Here is an 11415-nt window from a genome sequence, read left to right on the forward strand (position 1 = left end):
AGAGAGTATCCAAATTATCTTTCCTTTAGCTTTTTTGCTGAACTCCATTAATGAAAGCACAGCATGGTATCCCAGATTTTTATGCAGGCTCAATGGTTTACCAGGTTTGCAAATCTGAACATGTTGCTACACTTCACTGAGCCTGCTTTTCTTCGCTGAAGTTGAAGGTGTGTCAGTGGGTTGACATGAGGATAAAAGTAGGTGGAGCTTGTACAGGCTTCAGAAACTATCCCCAGATCACATCAGTCACTTTAAAGGCTTGCTAAAATGTAGATCTCTGGGCCCTACACCCAGAGTCTTTGATTTGTTACAGTTTAAATTTCTCCAATATTTCATGTGATTTTGAGCCTATTCTTCTGGGTCCACATTTTAAATTTTAAGTTTTTTATTCATAGAACAGAACATAGTTCATGTATTTTATAGGTACAGGTCTAAGATGAGAAGCAACTTCCCACCCTCCCTCTCTTCGCTCCTCATTGCCCGTCAATCCTTTTTTTTTTTTTCTTTACTTTTTGCAAAGACGTAATTTCAGACTATTGCTCTTAGCAAATGCATGTCCTCGAACTAAAGTTGAAAGAATGACTACCTTTTGCCTGTAAGGCATATTTTTGGAGTGAAGTTGCATATTATAAAATAAAAGAGATGTAGATAGATAAAACAAAGACAAGACAAAGTAAATTTTTACTATACAAGGAAAGCTTTTAGCTATGTGACACAAATAATAAAGATTGGTATGAATCATCTATTAGCCTCTTGCAAAGTGAAACCAAGGATAATTCGTCCAGCTTAATTTCAAATTTATAATGATTTCCTTTAATTACTGTATGGGACCAAACATGAAGATACAGCAGTGTGAAATTAATCCTGACAACACTGGACTTGCCTGGGCTCTGCAGATTAACCAGCATTTTACTGCATCAATAAAGAAATGGGGAAATAAAATTAAAAACTGATAGTAAACGGAATTACTTATTTGAAGCTAGTGATTATGTCAAGCTGTCGCTCCCACAAAACAGATTAAGCACAGGAAGACAACCGGATAAATTATAAACCACTTTATGAGGAGCCATATCCATCTAATCCACAAGTGTGGCAACAATGAAAATCTGAAATCAACTCGGTCATGGTAGATTTGGTTTGCAAGTTTAGCATTTCATAGACTTCTAGCACCTTGGAGAGTACAGATCAAAAGACCTTGGAGGTCATATGAGATTAGATTTCACTTTTTGAAGCATTACACTGAATTATTGAATCTAAAATAAGAAAAGTAAAGGGGTTTTCTCCTCTTTGTAATATAATTTGAAGAAAAACAGTGCTCAGTAGTATATCTAAATCATGTGAACACAGAGATGAAAATAGAGCAAAATTGGTTTCTGTATATTTGTATATATAACGTTTGTTTTGTAACATTCTTTCTTTTTTCCTTTCTTATTTTTTTTTCCTTTCCCCCTCCTGTATTATTTCTGATACTACAATGAATTTTCAAAGAGTTCACTGAAGTAAAAACTATGCGTGGATTTAAAAACTGCAGCAAAATACCTTGCTTTGATTCTGCTTTTCCATGAACTTTTTGAAATCATATTCCTTTGTGAAATAGACTCATAGATTGAGTAAGAGTCTCCTTAAAATTAAATGAAGTATTGACCCATTGTTGACGAACTAGTCTCCAGGAAACAGTTCCTAATCAAACAGCTTTCCTAGCTTGAGCAGAAATGGATCTGTGCATTTTCAGTATAAATGAAACATATGGCAGAAATACAGGATATCAGGGTTCAACATGACCTCAGCGAAGTTCTTTTTGATTGTGGTAGCAGGATGCGATTCCCCTGTACTTTCACTCATTTCAATCTTCACTGTTGTAGCACAGTCTCTCTTTTTCCTTGATCATACTCAACTCTTAGCATTTTTCTAGAAGAGGCACTCAGTGTAAGGGTGGTGCTTGTTTTGTAGTTGATTCTTTTCAAAGAGTAAAAGTGTCTAACGTATTTAACACATTCTGTGGGGATGCAAATCAGACCACAGAGTATTAAAGCAGCATGGAATTTAAAGTGCAAAGAAAATAAAGGATAAGTAAAAGAGAATTGAGTCAGAACTGAAGCCTCCCAACTAAAGATTAGCTCTCAGGCCTGCGGGGTATCCTGCATGGTCATGTTGAATTCCTATCATAGTTGGGCCTTTTCAGACAATGGACAGAACTAGACGCCTTTCAGCCACTGGGAGAACTAGGACTGGATTTCAACAAATAGGATGAAACTCACGTTTTGTCATATTCGCTTGTAACTAACAAGAAGGTAGTATTCAGGCTAACATAAAAACTCAATGACAAACAAAACAAAACAATCCCAACTAAAAAATGGGAAGTAACGGAAGCAGAAATTTTTCAAAGGAAAAGTTTACAAATGGCCACATATATAAAAAAATAATCAGCATCACTGATGATCAGGGAAAAACAAATCAAAATTACAATGAGATATCTTACCCAGTAACATTGGCTATTACCAACAAGACACAAGATAACAAATGTTGGCAAGGATGTGGAGAAAAGGAAATCTTTGTACATTGTTGGTTGAGAATGTAAATTAGGATAGACATTGTAAAACATAATACAAAGTTTCCTCAGGAAACTAGGTCATGATTCAGGAATTCTACTTCTGGGTATTTATTCAAGGGAAATTTGTCCTCTATGTATTGCAGTACTGCTCATAGTATCCAGGAAATGTACAAAAATTCAAGTGTCCATCAAGTTTTATAGAGAAAGAAAATGTGGTACATATTTACAGTGGAATATTATTTAGCCATAAAAACTGAATTTAACAGTGATAAAAGGGACATTGACAATCTCAGCTTTAGGACTCAAAGGCAAGGGGTTAACAGGCTTTGATTCCATGTCATCATAAAAAAATTGATCTCAGATGCTAAAATATGGAATTGCTTATGGAAGATTCAGATTTATCTATGTGACAGATGTATTTTCCATAGTTCTTTCTAGCTTGATACCCATTACTGTCAGAGCACAAGGAAACATACAGACTAAGAAGAACCAGTATAAGCTCTTCAAGAAGCATTCAAGCTCAACTGTGGGAGACCTAATCTTTCAAAGCTTGAAATATTCTGAATGATCTAGCCATCAACTAAAAAACTAAAAAACCGAAAAACAATCTGGGAAGTGCTTCTGTTTGTTATCAGGCTCTTCCTCTCTGGTGTACAACTCATTATTTTGATATTTGGCTGCTTTTAATATTCTTAAGATTATTTAAAAGAAGTGATTAGTAGAATGCACACATATTCAAGAATGTTTATGTATGGATTTGTATTAAGGAAAGGAGAGAGAAGGAGCGAGCATGAGCATGAGAATGAGCCTGAGAGAGGGATTTCCCATCTGTTTAATCACTTCCCAAATGCCTACAATACTTAGCACTAAGGACAGGCATCAGGAGCTCTCTCTAAGTCTCCTGTGTAGGTGGCAGTGACTTAACCACTAGAGCCTTCATCTGCTGCCTCGGAGGCTTTGAATTAATAGGAATGTAGAGTTGGTGTTGGAGCTGTGACTTGAAGCTCAGTACTCTGATATGGGATGGGAGTGACCCAGTGTCCCTCCTAGCGATGTAAACCTGCCCCCTGAAGGTGTGAATGTCTAATTAGTGTCATGGATGTTTATACCAATTTTGCAGAAGTACTTCAAATAGGTCACAGAAAATGGAATTAACTAACAGCTTTATTTAGGCACTAACAAAGTGTGAAGTCCATGTTTACAAGAATGTATGTCACAATTTCAAATTTTGTAAACAAATGAACACTAAACACAAAGAAATGCAGATCCCTATTTTACGAATGCTTTTTCACTTTACATTCATCAGCGGTCTAGTGGATAAGAAATGTAAATATGGGGAATGAAAATTTTGTGTGGCAGTTTCTTTTACCAGAGTTGTCCATAGTGCTCAGTAATACGTTCTTTTGTTTATCGCAGTTAGCATAGATATTGGTGTACTTCGTTGTATTATCCATCTAGTGATGAAATACTTCCAACTCAAAAATCTAGGGTCAAAGAAACTAAGATAAATCTCTAAGACCCTAAGACAAAATAATGCACATAGATGTATAACAAAAATAGATCATTCCCAATATAAAATAAATTATACCCGACAGTTGAACCATGCTTCATCTAATAACATTCCATCAAATGTAGTGGGAATAAAGCAAGCTGAGTCAGTGCTAGTGTGTTTGGCTTATTGCAGTTAATTAACTGCTCCTTTAAAGTTGAAGAGTGGGGCCCGGCACAGTGGCCTAGCAGCTAAAGTCCTCGCCTTGAACCCGCCGGGATTCCATGTGGGCATCCATTCTAATCCCGGCAGCTCCACTTCCCATCCATCTCCCTGCTTGTTGCCTGGGAAAGCAGTCGAGGATGGCCCAAAGCCTTAGGACCCTGCATCCCTGTGGGATACCCAGAAGAATTTCCTGGATCCTGGCTTCGGATTGGGCATAGCATCGACTGTTGTGCTCAGTTGGGGAGTGAATCATGGACGGAAGATCTTCCTCTCTGTCTCTCCTCCTCTCTGTATATCTGACTTTCCAATAAATAAATCTTAAAAAAAAATAAAATTGAAGAGTGACAACTGGGTGTTACCACTGTATGCAAACCCCTGGTAAATACATCAGGCTGAATTTTATGTAAGGTGTTTTCCAGAGGGAGGGTGAAGCATCTAGAGTCCATGACCTGAAATTGAGAAGACATCTGTCATAGTAGCTAAACCTCTCATAAGCTGAATAACGATTACGAATCTGTTACTACTGATATATTACATAAAGCTTTGGGATTGGAGAGCTTTTCAAATTATGTAGAAAATAATCAACAGATAACAGCAATAGCCCCAGGCTCTCACACCTGCTGCTTGCCTCCCTTGGGAAGTTGCATGTCTCTAAGCCAGCCTATGAGAATGACAGGAGTTTTCTTTCCCCTTCAGCTTAGCCATCAAACTAGAAAATTAAGCATTAATCAGTGAATGGGTGATAGGAAGCGAGACCCTGAAGCCCTGTAGCTGAAGCCATCTTCAGCTTCCGCTCTTCAGCATCTGAAATCCAGTGAGTACAATTTACGCTTCTGTGATCTGTCTTCTTAGTCTCTCCAATATACCTGTCATACCTTGAAAAGAATTCAAAGAAATTCTAAAATCCCTCAGGATGTTCACAATGGGTTTCTTTACAGTTTTAAGTTAAATTCTAAGACAGAATACTTTCTGTCACAAAAAATGAAGTTTCAGATTCTGTGCACCAGATTGTGGGCTCAAAATCTCTTCAAATTAAAACATACCAAGTGCTTATTGATAACACTAAGTAGGTAACTTGGTGATCTGCATGGATTGTAAACAAAAAAGAAAATTTTCCCCTGATCAGTACATAATTTGTTATTGATCCTTGAAAAACACAGTAGCTAGCACTGATCAGTGATTAAGGTAACTGGTCTCCCTTTGAAGACTTTGATCTTATTTAATTCTAGCTATGTAAAAGTGACAACAAGAAACTCTAGACTTCATTGTAGCTTTATGTAAATTTGAGAAAGGGACCCTTTTCTTTGGTACATTCTTCTTATCTGCCATAAATTCATTACTTATTGGAGACTGGTCCCAGATTCCAGAGATCTGTCCTGTTTAGAAATAATTGTTTTTGCTTATAAAGTTATATGATTTTATCTGTCTTTAAAATATTTACTCATTTTTAGCTTTTTGAAAAGTAGAACCCACAAAGAAGGGAAAAGAAAAAGATCTGGAGAAGGAAGGAGGAGAGAGGGAGAGAAAGAGAGAATGAGAGATCTGTGAGACAGATCCACCTTCTTGGTTCGCTTCTCAAATATCTGTTAGAACCAGGGTTGGACCAAGCTGAGATTAGGAGCCAGGAACTTCTGGGTCCCTAACATTGTGGTAGGAACAAAAGTGCTTGAGCCGTTATCTGCTTCCTCCCAAACACATTAGCAGAAAACTGGATCAGAAGCTGGGATGGGTTTGCTCCCTAGCGATCTACCACAATGTGTAACCACCTGGAGCTGTATCCTAACCAGGTGTACCACAATACTTGCTCCAATAGAGCTCAGATTTTTAAGAGAGCTTTCATTCAGGATCAGTTACGAGTCTTGATCCTACCTTGTTTTCCAATTGTAATAAACCAGACCTAAGGCTTGTAGTGTATCTAGCATTTGTTTTTGCTATTGTTGTTGTAGAAAAGTTCACATTTTTCCCTCTTGAAGATTTAGTTGCTTGAGTCTGCTGACATGCAGTGCCATGTAACAGAATAACAAAAGAGAATGGCATACAAATTTATCGGTGTATACAAGATTCATACAAAATATGAAATTTAAAAAAAGGTTAGATAGTTGAGGCACACGTGCCTCTTCATAGGAAAGAAGCTATAGGCACTTGTCTAGAGGCATTATATGATTTTTGGTTTTTTTAAATTTTTTTAAAGATTTATTTATTTTTATTGGAAAATCAGATATACAGAGAGGAGGAGAGACAGAGAGGAAGCTCTTCTGTTCGATGATTCACTCCCCAGGTGACCACAACCGGCGGTGCTGTGCCAATCCGAAACTAGGAGCCAGGAGCTTCCTCCAGGTTTCCCACGGGGTGCAGGGTCCCAAGGCCGTCCTCTACTGCTTTCCCAGACCACAAGTAGAGAGCTGGATGGGAAGCGGGGCTGCCGGCATTAGAATGGGCGCCCACATGGAATCCCAGCGCATTCAAGATGAAGACTTTAGCTGCTAGGCCACTATGCCGGGCCCAAGGCAGTATATGATTTTTAGAGGAAATGAATGAATGCAGAGTCCTGACAATGGCATGAGTCCAAAATTCTTCTGGGCTCTGGTGTAGTGTTTGATTTCCAGTCTTTTCCTCTGTAAAATGAATTTAATCTTCCTTCATTTACATAATTTAAGTAAGAAGATTTGAAGGAATTTTGTTCCTGTTTTGCAAATTTTGACTTTAGGTAGATAAAAAGACTTCAAAGGGTGTCCTTCCTCCATTTACTGCTCCCCATTTGAAATCCAAAGTGACATATTTTCTGAACCTCAGCATTGCAAGTTCATTGTTAATCTAACACTATATTGATAAGCTGATCAAGTACACTTTCTGAACAGAAAACCTGACAATTTGACCCGATTCATTAAAATAATTTTACATACAATAAAGCTGTGTGTGTGTGTGTGTGTGGTATAGGAACTACTTGAGCACACATAGCAGATCGTGTCCTGAATATCTGATGTCTTAAAAATCTTTAGATGTGCTCGTCTAAATGCTGGAAATTGAGAGAAGGAGAGAGGGAGGGAAGGAGAGCTGGAGAACAGGGGAATGAGAGAGAGCTCCAGAGAGAGCTAAAGAGAGAGCCAAAGAGAATCTGCCATCCACTGGTTCATTTCTAAATGCCTGTAGCATCCAGCAATACAACAAGCCAAAATCAAGAATGTGTAACTCAGTCCACCTCTTTAACATGGATGAGAGGGACCCAAGCACACAAACAGTGTAATAAGGTCTCCTAGGATACACACCATATAAACCAGGAAGGTGGAATATCAAACAGAACTAGCATTGAACCCTGGGCCCTCCAAAGTGGGAAGTGGGCACCCAAATGAGAGCTTAACTGCTGCATCAAGCACCCGCTCCACATACACCATTTTTAAATGGATGCCTAACAGGATAGCTGTCTGAAATTCTGGCAACAATTGCTGCACCTGGTTAATGAGATAGGTGTGCCCAAGCGGCCATATTAGTTCTGTATGTCTTAGAACCATACATGGCTGAAGTTGTAAATTTTACAAGCTCTTATAACCACAGTTTACTGGAGCAAGAGTGTTCACTTGAGTCTATCTGGACAATTAGAGGTGCTTCTTTAGCAATTTGAACTTTGAATTGAATGATGCTCTCTGTTTCTGGAATGGGAGTAAATTGGGTTGAAAGCTGTGGATCCCCTTAAAAGGTAGAAGAATCTTAACTGTTACAAGGATGTAATTCTGACTTTTTACCAATATATCTGATTTGTTCACGCAATAGCTCAATCAGTAAGAATTTATGTTTACTGAGTCTGAAATTCATGTGACCAAGACAAATGATGTAACAAAATGTTTCATCAGCAAAATGGCAACTAGACTCAGGGCAGTGTGAGAATGAAGTGAAGTTTCTATTTGTTTGTATACTTATACACACACACATATATAATATGAGTAATTATGCATGACACATAGAAAACATCAAATATTAAGGTTTATAGTGATTTGTGTATATTTGATAGGATTATTGCCATCTTTTTATAAGACAGAGAGTATTTGAAAACTTCTTTATGTCTTATCTCAATTCTGATCTGCAAAAGGGAGTTTTTATTAGTGTTTGTAAACACCGTAGAAAAATATTTCTTTATTAATTATTTTGCCCATTCTTTAAGGAAACAGGTTATTGAGCATTTTTATCATTTTGTTTCAGTTTGCACAGATTACTATTAAATCTCTATTTGAGATAATTTTATTATGTGGTTCAATTTAGGATTTAATTAATAAGATGCTTTCTCAAACTACATTTTATCTGCATTACTCATCCCTTTGCTTTACAGAAAGCAGAACTGATAAATGATTTTTTTTTCAAGATAGAACCATAGTCTATAGCTAGATGCTCATGTTTGTTTAAAAAGTGAATACATTTTAAGCTTATAATTACTCAGGTAATTGAATTATTAAGATGGACAGAGTCCCACCACGGATGGTGCCATGTATTTTCTCTTGACTCTTCTCTAAGAAGACAGTTCTTTGATGCTTATGATCATTTGTTGCCATTGGCCCACTGAGTATTTGAAACTTACCCAAAAGTCACATTTTTGGGCAGTACTTCACTGACACAGTCCAGATGGACTAAAGTAAAAAGGAATATATTTTCCAAAGTTATAACTGTTAAAGCCAGTATTTCTCAACTTATTTCTTAGATGTTACTCTAACTTTGGAGAGATCTAGTTGTAATTTTGACACTATTTTAAAATACTACAAAAACCTGGCATAAACTAATAAACATTAGAGACAGATTTTTCTTTGAACCATTCTAAACTGTTTCTTAGAAACTATTGAAAATGCAATTGAAACCAACGTTCACCAACTTGATCTGCAAAAACAGCTAGAAGGTCTAAGGTATTTAGCAAACCTGGGCACTGAAAATATGACATGAGAGTTGAAAATAAATTGAGTTAATAATATCTTTTTGGACATGCACCAGTTTAGATTTCTCTGAGATTCCATCTTAATTGTTTTCTACTAAATCCAATGCCTTTATTTCTCATTTTACAAATCTCAGCTCTATCAGGTAAAAAATTTGTAACAAAAATTTTAACATAGATTTATTTTTCAGACGTGAAATTAACAGATGGCAAAACAACAAGCAATGCAAATTTTAACAGTCTGCACAATATTCTAACTTCAATGAATCAAAGAAATAAAAATGATTTGATGAAAACAACTTGAACAGGTAGAGTAGGGTATTCCATTTGATACCTGCACCTAAGTGCCCAGGAACATATTGGAAAGTTGCATGAGACAATCTGTGCACTGGCAAAGATACTTAGTATTTACAGTCCCTACTTGCTAACCACACGGGCACACCTATCATAGGTATAATCAGAAGATGCCCTCTACAATTTTTCTTTTTTTTTAATTATTCATTTTTATTTGAAAAGCAAATTTTACACAGAGAGAAGGAACGAGAGAGAGGGCTTCCTTCCATCTGTTGGTCCACTCCCCAAAGGGCTGGAAAAGACCAGATGTAAGCCAGGAGCCATGGAATGCTTCCAGATCTCCTATGTGGGTGTAGGGTCCCAAGGACTTGGGCTGTCTTTCATTGCTTTACCAGGCCACAAGTGGAAAGATAGAGTGCAAATGGAGCAGCCAGAAGTGATGCCCATATCAAATGTTGGCATCCTAGGGTGCAGGATTAACCTGATATTCCACCATAAAATCCCAAGAGTCCCCTAGGTAGCCAGTGCCATTCTCACTGCAAACCATAACTTTTCTTACTTCTGACTTAGAATACACCATTTCACATTTGGGAAATGATGACAGCTTAGTCTACTTGTCAGTATTTGTTATGCATATTGATCATGCATATTATATCATCGTCTTTTAAAAAAATATGGAGTCCCTAATTCTTACCAGTTGAAAAACAGAACATAAAACAAAGCATTCAACAGTATTCATAGATTGGATTTTGGCCTTTTACTAGGCAAAAGTATCCTGCACAACGTTCTCTCCTTGTGCTGAACAGTGGCAAGGAACAGTAGCTCCCAGTCAGCAGCTGATGGTGAGAATAGACAACTTTACAGAACACTGTGTCGCTCAGTTGTGCTGTTCGTATCCTGGGTATACTAAATGCATTTCCAAGTGGATGGTATTATCCACTTAGAGTGGGTCTGTTGAGATGCAGCCTTATTCTAGGCCAAAAGCATTAGAAAGCAGCAATGTGCCATCTAAAGTTATGCAAATTTCTAAAAGCTGAAAATGTAATGGAAACACTGCTTTGCAAAGAGTTTCTGTACGTTGATGTAGTTCTGCCTCCCAGTGACCTTGGTAAAGCAAGAAGTCTCACAATGCTTCAGGGAAGTCCAGACACTCCGCCGTCTATAGGACCAGAATGTTACTAAGGGGACACTCTCCCTTGTGTCCAAACAGATGCTAGCTCTTGTTACCCAAAATGACGGAACACAGTAAATAGTCTACCTCTAAGATTGAGAGATATGAATTAAAATAATAACTTTTTCAGATTCTGATTTAGGACTAAAAGAAAAACATTTTCCATCTTCTTGTTTAAATGGCAGAGTTAATTTCTATATCTATTTCTGTATTTTTTTAAATTTCATTTTATTTTATGTCACAGTTTCATAGGCTCTGGGGTTCCCCCTGCCCTTCCTCCACCTCGTTGCAGTAGTACAGTTCAAATCCAGTCATGATTCCTTCATTGCAAGCATGGAACGTGCATAGAATCCAGCACCTTATTGTCCAGATAAATTCTACAGTTTCTTGAGGAGACCATCTCTGGTCTGAGAGTAGAGCTGGCAGAATATCATCCCATCCAATGAAAAGCCACAACATAACATCAACAACAATTTACATTATGGAGTTAGTTGACATGGTATTGAGTGACCAATATGTTAGAAAATGCAAGTTCTTAACCATATCCTGTGACTACTTCATTGAGTTTTAAATTTTAGTTTATACACAACTGGCTGCTATACATTTTAGAATAGTTATAGGGTACTATTCAGCTGACTCGTGTCTATTTTCATTATTGTATTTAGCAGTTTATAGTATTGAAGCATAATTTTTACGGAACTTGGTGAATTTTAGGATAGTTCAAACTGGCTTATAACTCTACCAAGGCATATATTAACAATTGAGGCGCAGAA

This window comes from Ochotona curzoniae, unplaced genomic scaffold (assembly GCF_017591425.1).
Source record: "Ochotona curzoniae isolate NIBS_2020 unplaced genomic scaffold, NIBS_Ocur_1.0 contig_1014, whole genome shotgun sequence".
In the NCBI taxonomy this organism is placed as follows: domain Eukaryota; kingdom Metazoa; phylum Chordata; class Mammalia; order Lagomorpha; family Ochotonidae; genus Ochotona; species Ochotona curzoniae.